At 42.5% G+C, this 13,930-nt stretch overlaps 1 protein-coding gene across 1 annotated transcript in view; it reads left to right on the top strand.

Moving 5' to 3' along the window:
- The window catches only part of LOC108527073 (uncharacterized), a 63,646-nt gene that overhangs the window by 20,701 nt on the left and 29,015 nt on the right, over positions 1–13,930 (top strand). The gene's annotated exons all lie outside the window — the stretch shown is intronic.

A 13,930-nucleotide genomic window follows, 5' to 3' on the forward strand; every position in this document is an offset into this window, starting at 1 on the left:
CCTCTCCTTCCCTCCCCATCCCTCTCCTTCCCTCTCCTTCCCTCTCCTTCCCTCTCCTTTCCTCTCCTTCCCTCTCCTTTCCTCTCCTTCCCTCTCCTTTCCTCTCCTTCCCTCTCCTTTCCTCTCCTTGGCATTTCAGAATGTCACAATGCTAGCCTGAAATCAGCCAGTCTGGGAGTATTTGCAACCTGGAAATTGTCACACACTGCCCCAAAGGGCTCTCCTGACCCTCTGTCTCCCAGTGCAGAACATTTACCAGAATGCGGCTTCGGTAACCTCTTCTTTCAATGTTCTCACTTATCAATAAGAATCATTTTGAGTTGTTTTCTGAAGTAACATTGAGTTCATTTCTGGCACTCACTTATCAATTGAGTTCATTTCTGGCACTCACTTATCAATAAGAATCATTTTGAGTTGTTTTCTGAAGTAAAGATGAATTTGCGTGGATCAGTCCCATGACCTCAGCCTCAGCCAGTGCTCCAGAACCCGAAAGGAAACACTCCCTCTTCATCAAACTTTCTCACCCAGAAGGCAGCAATTCTCTCCCTCATTGAAACTCACTTTCCTCCAGTGTTAGGTCTAAACAAAGGTCAAACTGTGGGCTAATGGTCCTTCTGCATTTCACAAAATGATTGTATAAAAATATTCACGTTACAATTTTGAAATGACGACTTACCAAAGAAGAAGGCTATTTCAACTGAGCTTTGACTTCTCAGGGGAAATGCTGGGTTTTAGTTTTCTGGTATGCACAAGAAACTATAGTTTCCATAGGGTGTCTGTCAATTTCTCCTATTCTTTTATTTGGAAATATTTATAATAGTAGTTAAACAGCATACCCTGTAAAAAAGTGTTTAATATTTGCTATACAAGGAACTATAGCTATACATACCCTATGCGAGATGACATTTTAAAGCATTCAGATGGAATCTATAGTTAAGACACAAGACATTTCTTATTATATTTTGACTTTCTTAAAAGTTAAAATTAAATCATATACATATATCAACTATAACAAAACTAATATTTTCTAAGCTCAATATTTTAGTCTGAAAATTATGACATTGTGAATAGGAAAAAATATAAACAGCCAGAATAAGACAATCATGAAGAAATGAGATAATAGTCTTCAGATGAAACAATTAAATATGAATTAGGACATAATTACAGACCCCCCGATGGGTAAAGAAGAAAGCTACTGATGATATAATAGTGTTGTCTGAAATGTCGACTGCTGTTTAGGCTAAAAATATATTTATTCCATTGCAAATTCTTCTATTTTGTTGTCTTTAAACTTTCTCAAAATGTTCCTTTAGACTGGAGATTCTGTGCTTTAATTAAGTCAAAAGTAACAATATTGAAAAAAGTTTAATCAAAGTTCCAGTGGATTTTTATACCAGAAGGCATTCCCTTCAGTGCCCTCGTTCTAGACATGGAGACAAAGAATTCCTTACATGTTAGTTAACCTTACCATCATATCAAAATATCAACAGAATAAACTTCCAAATCCTCAGTAATGCATTTTTTAAGCAGTAGGTATAAAAATTATTTCAAAATTGAAAAAATTAAGTAGACTATATCAACCTGTACAGGACTAGTACAACTATTTAGGTTTTAACTTTTTGTGTTTTTTTAAAATTCCAATTCATTCAGTGGTAAATACCATTACTGTACTAGTCTGTTCTCACATTGTTATAAAGAACTACCTGAAACTGGGTAATTTATAAAGAAAAGAGGTTTAATTGACTTATAGTTCCACAAGTGAACAGGAAGCATGGCTGGGGAGGCCTCAGAAAACTTACCATCAGGGCAGAAGGCAAAGGGGAAGCAGGTACATATTCCACATGGCCAGAGCAGGAGGAAGAGAGTGAAGGGGGGGAAGTGCTACACACTGTTAAACAACCAGATCTCGTGAGAACTCACCATCACCAGAACAGGAAGGGGAAACCTGCCTCCATGATCCAATCACCTCTCACCAGGTCCCTCCTCTATCATTGGGGATTATAATTTGAGATGAGATTTGAGTGGGGACACAAATCCAAACCATATCAATTACCCAGGCAATGAAATCACAAATGTAGATGGAAAGCTTAGTTTCTGAAATTATGTAGCTGGAAGCTGAGGGAAGAATCTGGAATGCATGCACATAAACATATACACATACATATATTATATATATATACAATGTATATATACAGTGATAAACATTAGCAGAGATAAACACACAGAAGTATGCGTATACACAAACATATGCATAGAAGCACACCCACATTCACGTAGAGACTGCAGAGCAGTCAACTCGGTGTGCCTCATAGCTGTGCCACCACACACGTTTTATTACAGCAACTTTGGCCTCCAACACACACCACCACAATTAGTTTTGCATCCTGACAAGGCAATGCTTTGTTTAAAATCTGCTATACCACATTATTATAAGGTATTATCTGCATAGATGTTGCTGCTAAAATCCTTGTGAATGGTCTGGTAATACATTTGCCTAACAACTGTGCTTTTTGTTAACGTCAAAAGTTGAAGGGTAAAAATGTATCCAATGGCTGCTTCTGGGTCTTTTGCTTATAGACGTACGTGATCCCTTTTTAAAATAAAACTTATTTTCTTATATTAAATGTAATTCTGGTTATGGCACCAATGAAGTATGACTTGGCAGGAGCCCTCCGCGGTGATGGTGGACGCGGCTGCAGCATCCAGCTAGAGTAAGGGTCTGTTTCTCTTTCTGGGATTGTGACGCTGCAGTGCCAAGATCCTCGCTTTGGTGTCCTGGTTCCTTCTTAGAGCGTTATGGAATGAACGCATTCCAGGAGACGTCTTCCCACGTCACTAAAGCTCTCGGTCAGCAATGCTGCAGTGACAGGAGAACTTTCTGGATGTCCTTGCAGTGGAATTCCCGCATCCCAGCTTTATGACTGGGCACTCAGTCGCTTAACGTGGTTTGTGGTATTATAATCATCATGCAGTGAACCGCTTTGAATCAAGGATTATTTTCTAAGAGTGATTCTTCAGAAGTGCAGCTGCTGTGACAGGAGATACGAACACGGTCAAGGCTCCTAATACTTTCCCAAGTTGCTTTCCCGAACAGGGAAGTCTGAGGGGTGCCTCGGCCGGCCCTGGGTGCCTGCGCTCTTCCTGCGCCTGCGGGTCCGCGGCTGCCTCGGCCTCAGCGTTCGCGTGCAAGGGCCGGCCTCGGTTTCTCCTGACACAGGGTTGACCATGGGTGAGGTGTCAGGAGGGCATTTTCCTATGTTTGGGTGATGGTACCACGTTCAACCCTCCGGAGAGCTAGGTGCGATTTTTCTCAGCCTGCTGCACTCTGTGCCCAGCGAAAGCTGGGGCTCCCCTGGGTGCTTACTTTCTTGTATCATGTCTGGTTTTCAACTCACGCTCCTACTACATTTGTTCAGTTTTTGGATTTTTTCTCCTATTCATATGGTTTGGCTGAGTGTCCTCACCCAAATCTCAACTGGAATTGTAATCCCCAATGTTGGAGGAGGGGCTGGGTGGGAACTGACTGGATCATGAGGGCAGATTTCCCCCTTGCTCTTCTCATGATAGTGAGTGAGTTACCTGGAGATCTGGTTGTTTACAAGTGTGTGGCACCTCCCCCTTTGCTCTCTTCCTCCTGCTCCAGCCACGTAAGATGCACCTGCTTCCCCTTCACCTTCTACTATGATTGTAAATTTCCTGAGGCCTCTCAGCCTTGCTTCCTGTACAGGCTGTGGAACTGTGAGCCAATTAAACCTCTTTTCTTTATAAATTGCCCAGTCTCAGGTAGTTCTTCATAGCAATGTGAAAACGGGCAAATACACCTATCATTCAGCTAAAGGCTATGAAACTCAAGCCCTCCTTTGACTTCCTAAAAACAAACAAAACAAACCCAATCCTCCCCTCTTAGTAAGAGAAGACCAGACAGGAGGTCTCGAGTGGCTCTGGGGCTGGCTGAGCAGGACCTACCCTGAAGCCACGCGTTGCTCCTGGAAGAGCTAGGGGTGGCCCTCAGCTCCTGCAGGCTCTCATCTCAGTCCTCCTCCTCTGGAACCCTCTCCTCCTGGGGCCCTCCGTAGACTGATTTCCTCTCACTCCTATTCCACAGGGCTTTAGCATGTTCTGCTTTGATTTCACCATTTCATAAAATAAATAGTAGGCCTTGGGGGAGGGTTTTTAAGCAAAGTGTAAGTACATGTGGGGCAGAGTGTGGTGTGGGGAGTGGGGTTGGGGAACCGAGGCGGCTGAAGGAATGGAGGCACTAGCTCTCCTGCCCTGGGCTTGGAAGTGAGCACAACACTTTGTCAAGGATGAGGCAACCCAGTGAAGTGAAGGCAGGGGGAGGATTCGAAAAAGCATTGAGATTGAGTGCCATGGGGTCTCAGGACTGTAGTCCTGTCTACACTGGATGATGGGCCTCTGGGCCTCTGGAAGGCTGTGACTTCAATCCTGTCTACACTGGACCATGGGACTCTCGGCCTCCGAAAGGCAGTGTTGGGTCCTGGTTGTGATGCGTGGGCTGAGCAGATCCCATTGCATTGTGGCGTCTCTGCACTTTGTGTGGCATTAGCTGAGATGTTCAGTGGGGTTAGGATGCAGGGGACAGCACATTCCACAGGAGCGCCACTCATAATGGTTTATGATGATGGAACTGGCTCCTTTTCTGTAATTACAGTTCTCACTTATTCATTATTTATGACTTGGCTAGATCTATAGTTCAAATAGATGTGGGACGTAATATCTGAATATTGTATATGTATAATGCGTGCGTGTGTGTCCACCCACATTCAATACCTATGCAGATAATACCTCGTAATAATGTGGTATACCAGATTTTAATCAAAGCATCCCTTTGTCAGGGTGCAAAACTAATTGTGTTGTCGTGTGTTGGAGGTCAAAGTTGCTATAATAAAACATCCATCTTGGAGCTTTTTAGAGGAACCTGTTTAAAAAGGTTAAAGTGGGTAATTATCACACCCTAATTTACAACTACTTGGCAATAAGAGTTGCTTTTCAATGAACCATTCATTCATGATTCGCTGCTCCACACTGCAGGGTTCTTCTTGACTAGGTTAGGAAATGTAATTAATAAATGATAGGATTATTTATGGTTCACGGTGCCAGATTGGGAAATACAATGAGATACAGAATGAGCTAAAAATGATTCTTGAAAGCAACCTAGCAGTCTTTAATCCGTGGATTGAATCGTCATCGCCCTTAAGGTAGCAAAGTGAATTCTGGATGGAATTCACAGGACACTGTTTCCGCACCTTCCTCTTTTTAGTGCCAGTAGAAAACAGCAACGCTCCTTCCGTGCAGAGTGAATGTGCAGTTGTTCATCCTTGCCAGGGTGTGTCTGGAGGGGTTTTTTAGCAGGGCCGTGGGAACAGGGGTGTTCATATGATTGTGTAAAATAGGGATTCCCTCTGAACGATGATGTAAATTAGGGCTCATAGTAAATCATAGCAAGAAAAGAAACGTGATTAACTCACCCAGTGTGCCTTCATATTCTCAAGTCAAAACAAGTTCAGTCTATGCTGCTGTTTTTTCCAAAGGTGATTTTTTTTTTTTTGCATAAAGACAGATATTAATAATGTCATTTGTTTTCCAAGCCTCCCCTGACACTGCACATAGGAGGCACTTAGTAAACAATGGGTATCATTGAAAATCAAGGCTTGTTTTAGCCAACATCAGAATGTCGAGTGCTGGCCTCTTTCCTCTCTGGGCTGTCTTGAAGGATGGAAAGCAAGCCATGGGGTTTGCATATTTCTACTCGGCCAATGCTAGGGGTTAGCACCTGCTCCAAGATGAGCACGGCCATGGAAGCTACAACAGTCACTGTGATTCCAACTCATCGCGTTTCTGGCAGGTGCCAGGCACATTGCTATGGGCTTTCAATGAGTGGATCCTTGCCCTGCTCTGAGAGGTAAACAAGGCAATTCCAAAATCCCAGGGTGGGTAATTATCACACCCTGAAAAATTCAGGCTTGAAAATGAAGTCATACGTCCAGCCTGTGTGGAACAGGGTAAGCCAGGCCTCAGAATGGGAGGCAGTGATGCCGTCAAAGCTAGGATAAGATGCATTGTAACGGGTGAGCCAGCCCAGCACTAAGCATTGCTTCATGCATTTTATAAGGTCATCTGCACAGCTACCCCATTAACTTATTTACTTCTCTCCCACTCAGTTTCCATATTTGTAAAATCAGGAAATTCATACTGCCTGCCTCCCAGGGTGCTTGTGAGTCTTAATTCAATCAATAGAGAAAAGCCCTGGACTGCGGCGCCTGTGTGTGGCATGCTCTGCTCAGTTTATGTTTGCTGTGTAGCTGTCTCCATTCCCAGTTATAGGTGGGACAACTAAAGCCAGAGAGTGGCTGTCCCACCAGCCATAGGACACACAGTGAGCAATGCGTGGCTCTGTGGCACCGCTGCCTTAGCAGACATGGGGGCCACTGTGCCCCTGTGCTAAGCCCTGCTTTTCCTGCATGGCTAAAACTTAACCTTCCCCAGCCCCAGGTGAAGGTGCATTTTTGGGAACCAAAGCTTAACTGCGTCTCCCTTTTCACATTTGTAAAACAGAGATTATCATAGCATTGACCTATGTGTGTTATTATATGAGTTATTGTGAGGGCAGGAATGGGGAGAGGTTGATCAAAGAACACAAAATTTAAGTTAAAAAGAAAGAATGAGCTTAAGAGGTGTATTATGTAGTAAATAACAACATATTGTTTTCTTGAAAATTGCTAAGAGAATAGATTTTATCTATGCCATTTTGATCACAAAAAAAGATGAATATGTGAGGGCATGCATATGCTAATTAGCTCAATTTAGCCATTCTACAATCTATATGTACTTCAAAACTGCATGTTGTACATAATAAATACATACAATTTTTATTTTCAATTAAAATAAATTTAAATAATAAACCTGCACATATAATTTCAAAACAACAACAACAACATAATGCCCTAACTCTATTATAAAAGAGAAAAGGAAGGTAATTTACATAAAATCATGCGTATTTTCCCATATAAATGCTTGGCACAGCTCTGCAGAAGGTGTGGTTGGAATGAGAGGTCAGTGCAACACCAGGCTTTGGGTCGGTTCCCTGTGAGGATCCAGGGGACCCATGGAGGTGCACCTCCCTGCGGACCCAAACACCACACAGAATTGCTGCTGATTTTCCCGAGATGGTAAGCAACCCACTGTCAGTTTTCAGTCAAAGCCAAATGCAATTTCCCCTTACCTCTCCTGGTAGTTGATTTTCTGAAAAATTTGGTGCACATTGAGATGAAGAATTCTGCCTAGACCTGCACTTACATGAATGTCTCATAGAGTATTTGGAAGTCACACAAGAACAGGGGCAGGTCTTGCTCATGTGACTCGGCGGACACTGAGGGACATTTAATATCCTGGGTCCCTATGGTCAAGTGCCAGAGCGAGCCCAGCTGTCGGGACAGTCCAAAGCAGCCCAGCTCATTTTAAATGTCCCCTAGGGCACGTGCCAGCTTTGCAAGGACCATTGATCAGGTGTTGTCAACAGCACCGGGATGAGATACTGTAGGACTGGAAATCACAGTCTGCTTGGTGCAAATTACATAAGCATTGACAAATGGTTTCTTTATTAGGGGTCCAGCCTCAAAGCCTCTTGGTAGTTCTGCTTGTCAGGTGGGGGGTGGTGATTTCCTATTTCTAAAGGGGGTAAGCCCAGGGCATGGTGACACCCTGGAGCTGCCCTGCCCCTGCCTCTTGTAGACGGGGCATCCGCAGCTGTTATTATGGAATTTGGGATGTTGGCATATATAGGTTTAGGTTTACTGACTTAGTTTTAAATTGACACTTGCAAAGCCCATTTTTGGTAGGGACGATTTTCAATACATACATTTGTCGCAGCTATGGTTTGGGTAGGAAGCAGGGATGTGTCCTTCCTGAGTCCCCAACACATAATATGCATCCCTTGGGCAATGTCCTGATCTTTACCATAAACTGGCAAGGTAAGTATGATACCACCTTTTTCTCCCAGTTGAAACTGAAACACAGAGGTTAAATGTTTACCAGTTCAGGGTGAATAAACTCTGAGTCCAGCTCCTGCGTGGTGCCAGCCATGTTGCAGCATTTTCTGACTCCTTTCTTGTCCTTAACAAACATGAAAATATTCTGCTCTGACAAGGCTAGAAATACAAATGCCTCGTGTGGGAAAAAGTTACACTTAACTTTAAATTATTCAGGTAGAAATTATACAGTTGTGAATTGCACATCGATTTCCATTCCTTTCTGACTTGTCAGTATTTTCACCAAGTTTATTCGTTAGCAACTTTACCCAAATAGGAACAGCAGCTGGAGAAATAAAATTAGAGTAGTTAATTACATTATTTTTTTAAGTTCTGGTAAAATGGTTGATGGGTGATGAAGCATGCATTTGATGAAAATGGATGATTGGGATTTGATTTAGCCATACCCTTTCTGTTCTTCGAGAATTGATGGTTTAGATGCCCTAAGTACTATTTTATGTAATGAAATAACTTGCAGCTTTTTTGACAGACAGAGCAATATTTCCTTACCCCAAAGTCTATCATTGTGGCTTTTGAGCTTCACTTAATATTTTGAATAATGAAATAGAAGAATCTTTGTTTGGCAGTTTGAGAGCAGAACATCACTGAAAGATGAAATTGCTGGGGTTAGTCAGGCTGAATAACACTGACATTCGCAAGAGGAGATTGCCAGGGAATTAGGATAGGAAAAAGCTTCTTAAAGTCGTACAGAGTCTTCTGTGAATTTAAGGGGTGAAAAAAGTTAAAAGCACAATTAAGTTTTCCAGGAAGCGTTTTCCTCCATGGAATAGAATTTCGGCACCTGATTCCAAGCTCAGTTTGCTTGAAGGTCACTGACAGCCCCGCATCTCAGACACAAATACCCTGAAGGGGCACCCTGTGCGCCCTTGATGTCCATGTTTCACTGGATTCTTCTTTTAGGCATGGAGGAGTCGCTTCTGTTTCATTTCTGATCTAACACCCTGTTGTTCCTTAGGCTTAAAACCTGTCTTCCAGGAAGGCATCTTTATGGTGCCCCAAATCGACTTCAGCGATGGGCTCCAGCCTCATTCCCCAGCCTCGGCGGGTACTTTGGACTCTCTGTTTTGATTTGGAGGCTTGTTTTCTGATAGGAGATTCAATTCTGTCAATTAAGGTAGAACACCTGCTTTTTCTCTGATTTTTCAGTAGATTTACATTTTGAAAAGCAAAGCAGGTGCTTGAATTTTGTAGCATTATAATGAAATGGAAAATTGTCAGTGTCACCAAAGTGATTGAAAAATTTCCAAAATGAAGTTGAATTCATGAAATGTGATGAGGCCATGAGGCCAAAATCCCAACATGGCTTTCAAGGAGACATTCCACCGGGGAGCTTGGGGAGGAATGTGGAGAGACGGCTTTCTTGTGGGGCCCTGGCACCCCAGGACTTCAGGATTCTAGGAGGAGTTTGAAAAAAAGATGGAGTGCTGGGGTACAGTTTCATGTAGTATATTTCATACAGCATTTGTGAATAGCAGATTGTCAGAAACTCTTAGGAGCGCTATTAGATCTGTGATTCTGGAGCCAGGAAGAGACACGGGAAATTGCAGCAATTACAGTCCCATCTCATTGATTAACGCCGATTGCAAAATAGTCACGAAAATATTGGCACTGCAGCTTCAGTCTGTTTTACCTAATACTGTTCATGCCAATCAAACGGGGTTTACCAAAGGAAGGCACTAAAACAACAGCCGAGAAGCATTTATCATTTCAATGTCCGTAACTTAATGCAGGGAACGCAGCCGGTGGCTGATCTCTCCCGAACCGACCTCCTTCCTATCCTGAGCTTCATCTGCAATCACTACTTCTTGGCGTAATCACAGGACACAAAGATAGTTAACTTTAAAATGGTACGTGTTTTGATATGTTAAAGAAAAAGCCATCTCGTATAGCACAATTACACATCATCTGGTGAGTCACTGGGAAAGACCAAACTTGAAAACCAGCCCATTTCTTCCCTGGAAAGAATCATTAATTCAGGAATGATGTTTCTATTTATACATCTTTTCACCAAAAGTGAGAAGTTGTACCCTGAGGAAGTTTCCGAGCATGTAAAAGTTGTTTACATTTCCAGGTTTTATGTTCTATTTTTCTAAATCTTTTGTTTCACAAGAGAACTTGTTCTTTATCTTTATGTGGGAACATTTGTGGTCAAAACAAAAACTGTAGGAATAAAATTTAAATCATTTTGCAAAGGGTTTTTTTTTTTTTTTTTTTTTCCCCCCGATCTCCATTTTCTGCCCCTGGCCCCTGCCTCTGTATCAATGTACATACAAATTTATGTTGAACAAAGAGTGACAGGGGTTTGAAAAGACAGTGAGGCCCGTTTTTCCCTGGCCTTTGGCTGGTAATCCTAGGACTCTGTCGGCCATGTGAAGAAAGACAAACTTGCCTTTACAGAGGGGAAAGACCCTCCTGAAGCCGAAGGTCTCCTAGATGTGTTTCGTTGGGATGTAGGTAGGATGAGAGGAAGTTCTTGAGAACATTGTGGTATTAGATCTAGATGTGTTTCGTTGGGATGTAGGTAGGATGAGAGGAAGTTCTTGAGAACATTGTGGTATTAGATCTAGATGTGTTTCGTTGGGGGAACGTAGGGTTAGGAATGGAGAAGGGGACCAGTTCCTTTCGAAAGAACCATTGGGTGGTATTTAGAATCTAGACAAACCCCTGGATATAAATGGTTGAGTAAAAGCTAAGAAAGAACAATTGTAAACAAAAATTGAACAACCTGTGATTGTGAATTTGCAAATTGCTCGTGTCTCCATAGAAAACTTGATGTAAATGAAGTCAGTGGTATTAATTTATTGCCTGTTGTTATAACATAAGGTGTTGTCTACAGCTGAGGTAAGAGATAGTCACTGCTTTGGGAAGAGGGAGGCTGGCAGAAATGTAGCAAGTCAATGACTCAGCTCTACCCATCCTGCAACCTATCCCCTGTTCCTTTCCATGCTGGTCCCCTATTTCCTGGCAGCCAATATGGCAGCTCCCTTTCTAAGCCACCAAACTCCTACTCATCCCTCAAAACCCATTTCATATTGCCCTTCTTTGGTGAGCCCTTCCTGGATTTCTGTGAGGTTGGGTGAGTTTCCCTGCCCTCTCTGCCCTTAGAGTATTGTATTCCTATTTCTGTGACAGTATGTAACATTCCAAGTTAATCCACCTGCACACTGGTCCATGGTAACTATCTTGAGGGCAGGAACTCTGTCTTACTCATCCTTTGAACCCAGCACCTGGTTGTGGGTGCTACAATTATTTGTTCAATGAATAAATACAGGAATGAGACAAGTAACTAAGTAATGATTACTAATGTCTTTTAACTAGGAGGGAGGCTTAAAGCGAATGAAGGAGAACTAGTTCTATGTACACAGAGCTGTACGTTCATTCCAAACCTGCTCTGTCCATCAGCAAATTCAACCCTGGGTCCTTCTCTGAGTCCTGTGCAGAGGGCAGGTGAGAGCAACCAGACTGAGCTCCAGTCCCACCTCGTGTTTATTATTACAACAATTAAATGAGATGCTTCAAATGAAGCACCTTAGTACATGGCCTGGAGAGGACTAAGTGCCTAGGAAGCACAGTAGTCAATGTGGGGCTAATAGGATTTCAGGGCTTGAGACACCGCAGCAAGCAGCCCTGTGCTCCTTTGTGTCAGAACAGCATCAGCAAACACTTTCCTAGTGCTTACGAGGCATGCCAGAGTCTTCACACTGTGCACTAGAACTATAATGCGCTAACCCCCAACCCCCAACTGAACAGACCCCATCTTGGCCAAGGGGACCCCAGAGAAACCTTAAAACCTGAGTTCTCAGCCATGATGGGAAGGGAGGTCAGATGCACCTCATTTTGCCCCGTCTGTTTTGGAGTTTAGGCATGACTGACCAGCATTAATGCTAAAACAGATACCATAAGGCTGACAGAACACACTCTTTGTGGCACTAAGATGCCAGATTATAACCAGGACCCGAGGCCATGTGAGACGAGGGTGAAGTTGCACCAGTAGGCCATCAGTTGTACCGAAGAGATCGCTTTCACCTGGTGTGCTGGGGCTGGCTCTACGATTCACAGACCTCCTTATCTTTTTCTTTTCTGAGACAGGGCCTCACTGTGTCGCCCAGGTTGGAGTTCGGTGGCAAGATCATGGGTCACTGCAGCCTTGACCTCCCAAGCTCAGGTTATCCTCCCATCTCACTTTCCTGAGTCTCTGGAACTGCAGGCATGCACCACACTGCTGGGCGAATTTTTTTGTATTTTTTGTAGAGATGGGGTTTAGCTGTGTTGCCCAGGCTGATCTCAAACTCCTGGGCTCAACAGGTTCGCTCACCTCAGCCTTCCAAAGTGCTGAGATTACAGGCATGAGCCACATCACCAAGCTAGACTTTCTTAACTTAAACATTCCTTTCTGCTAACTCCAAGTTTTTGGACAAAGTCTTATTCCTTTAACCAATTGCAAATTAGAGAATCTCAGAATCTAACTGTGACTTATAAGCCCCTGCCTCAAGATATCCTGTCTTTTTGGGCCAAGCCAATGTATACCTCCGCATATTGATTTATGTCTTTGCCTGTAACTCCTGCCTCCTTGAAACGTATAAACTCAAACTAACGAGACCACCTTGGGACAACTTAGGCTTCTTGGGTTTGTGTTTTCCCTGGCTGTGGCAATTCACACTGGCTCAGAATTAACCTCTTTAAAGTATTGTACAGAGTTTGCTTTTTTCCTTAACAATGTATACTAATCCATTGGTGCTCACAGCAGCCCTATGAGGAAGATACATGTTTATGCTACAGGTGAGCACCCTGGGACTCAGAGAGGGTTAGCAACTTGCTAAGGTCACACAGCTAGTAAGTAGCAGATCTGGTATTCACACCAAGGCAGTGTGTTCCAGCATCCTTAATACACACATGAAGTATTTATCAAGCATCAACCTTGTGCAAATGTCCTTCATTGTGGATATAATTGTCAGCAACGTTGGATATACAAGACTCCATTAGGAATTCAGGGCTCAATGCTCTTAGCAGAGGCTTAAGTCAGGCAAGTTGAGCTTTTCTGAAATATTTTGCTGGATTATAATGAACTTCATTTTCAGAATGAATCTGGTCCAAAGAGTGAAATAGCTTATGTTAGCAGTTCTCCATTGATTTAATCTCAGAGTCCTTTATACTCTTAAAAATTATTGAGAACCCCAAAGAGATTTTGTTTCTGTGGGTTACCTCCATTGATACTGACCATGTTAGAAATTAAAACAAAATATTTAAATAATAAATTATTAATTCATTTACAAATTATAATAATGAGCCCATTTTATGGTAATATAATTAACTTTTTTTTCCTAAAAGATAGCTATATTTCCTCAAACAAAAAGTGAGGAGTGTGGAGAGTGGCATTGCTTTACATTTTTGCAAATTTATTCTGTGTCTGGCTTAATAAAGACAGTTGGACTCCCATCCTTCTTCTGCCTTCACTCTGTTGTAATGTGTCATTTTGGTTGAAGTAAATGAAGAAAATTCAGTCTTGCATAAATATGTAATCAGAAAAGGAGTAGTTAATAGCCTTTGTAGAATAATTGTTAGTACTTTTCCTTGTTACAACACTAAACTCAACAAGTGGTAGTCTGTTAAAAGTTAATGGCTGTCGGAAGAGAGTGGGGGCCAATATTCAACATTCTTAAAGAAAAGAATTTTCAACGCAGAATTTCATATCTAGCCAAACTAAGCTTCATAAGTGAAGGAGAAATAAAATCCTTTACAGATAAGCAAATGCTGAGAGATTTTGTCACCACCAGGCCTGCCCTACAAGAGCTCCTGAAGGAAGCACTAAACATGGAAAGGAACAACCGGTACCAGCCATTGCAAAAACATGCCAAAATGTA

Source organism: Rhinopithecus bieti, unplaced genomic scaffold (assembly GCF_001698545.2).
Source record: "Rhinopithecus bieti isolate Rb0 unplaced genomic scaffold, ASM169854v2 scaffold_3734, whole genome shotgun sequence".
NCBI classification, from domain to species: domain Eukaryota; kingdom Metazoa; phylum Chordata; class Mammalia; order Primates; family Cercopithecidae; genus Rhinopithecus; species Rhinopithecus bieti.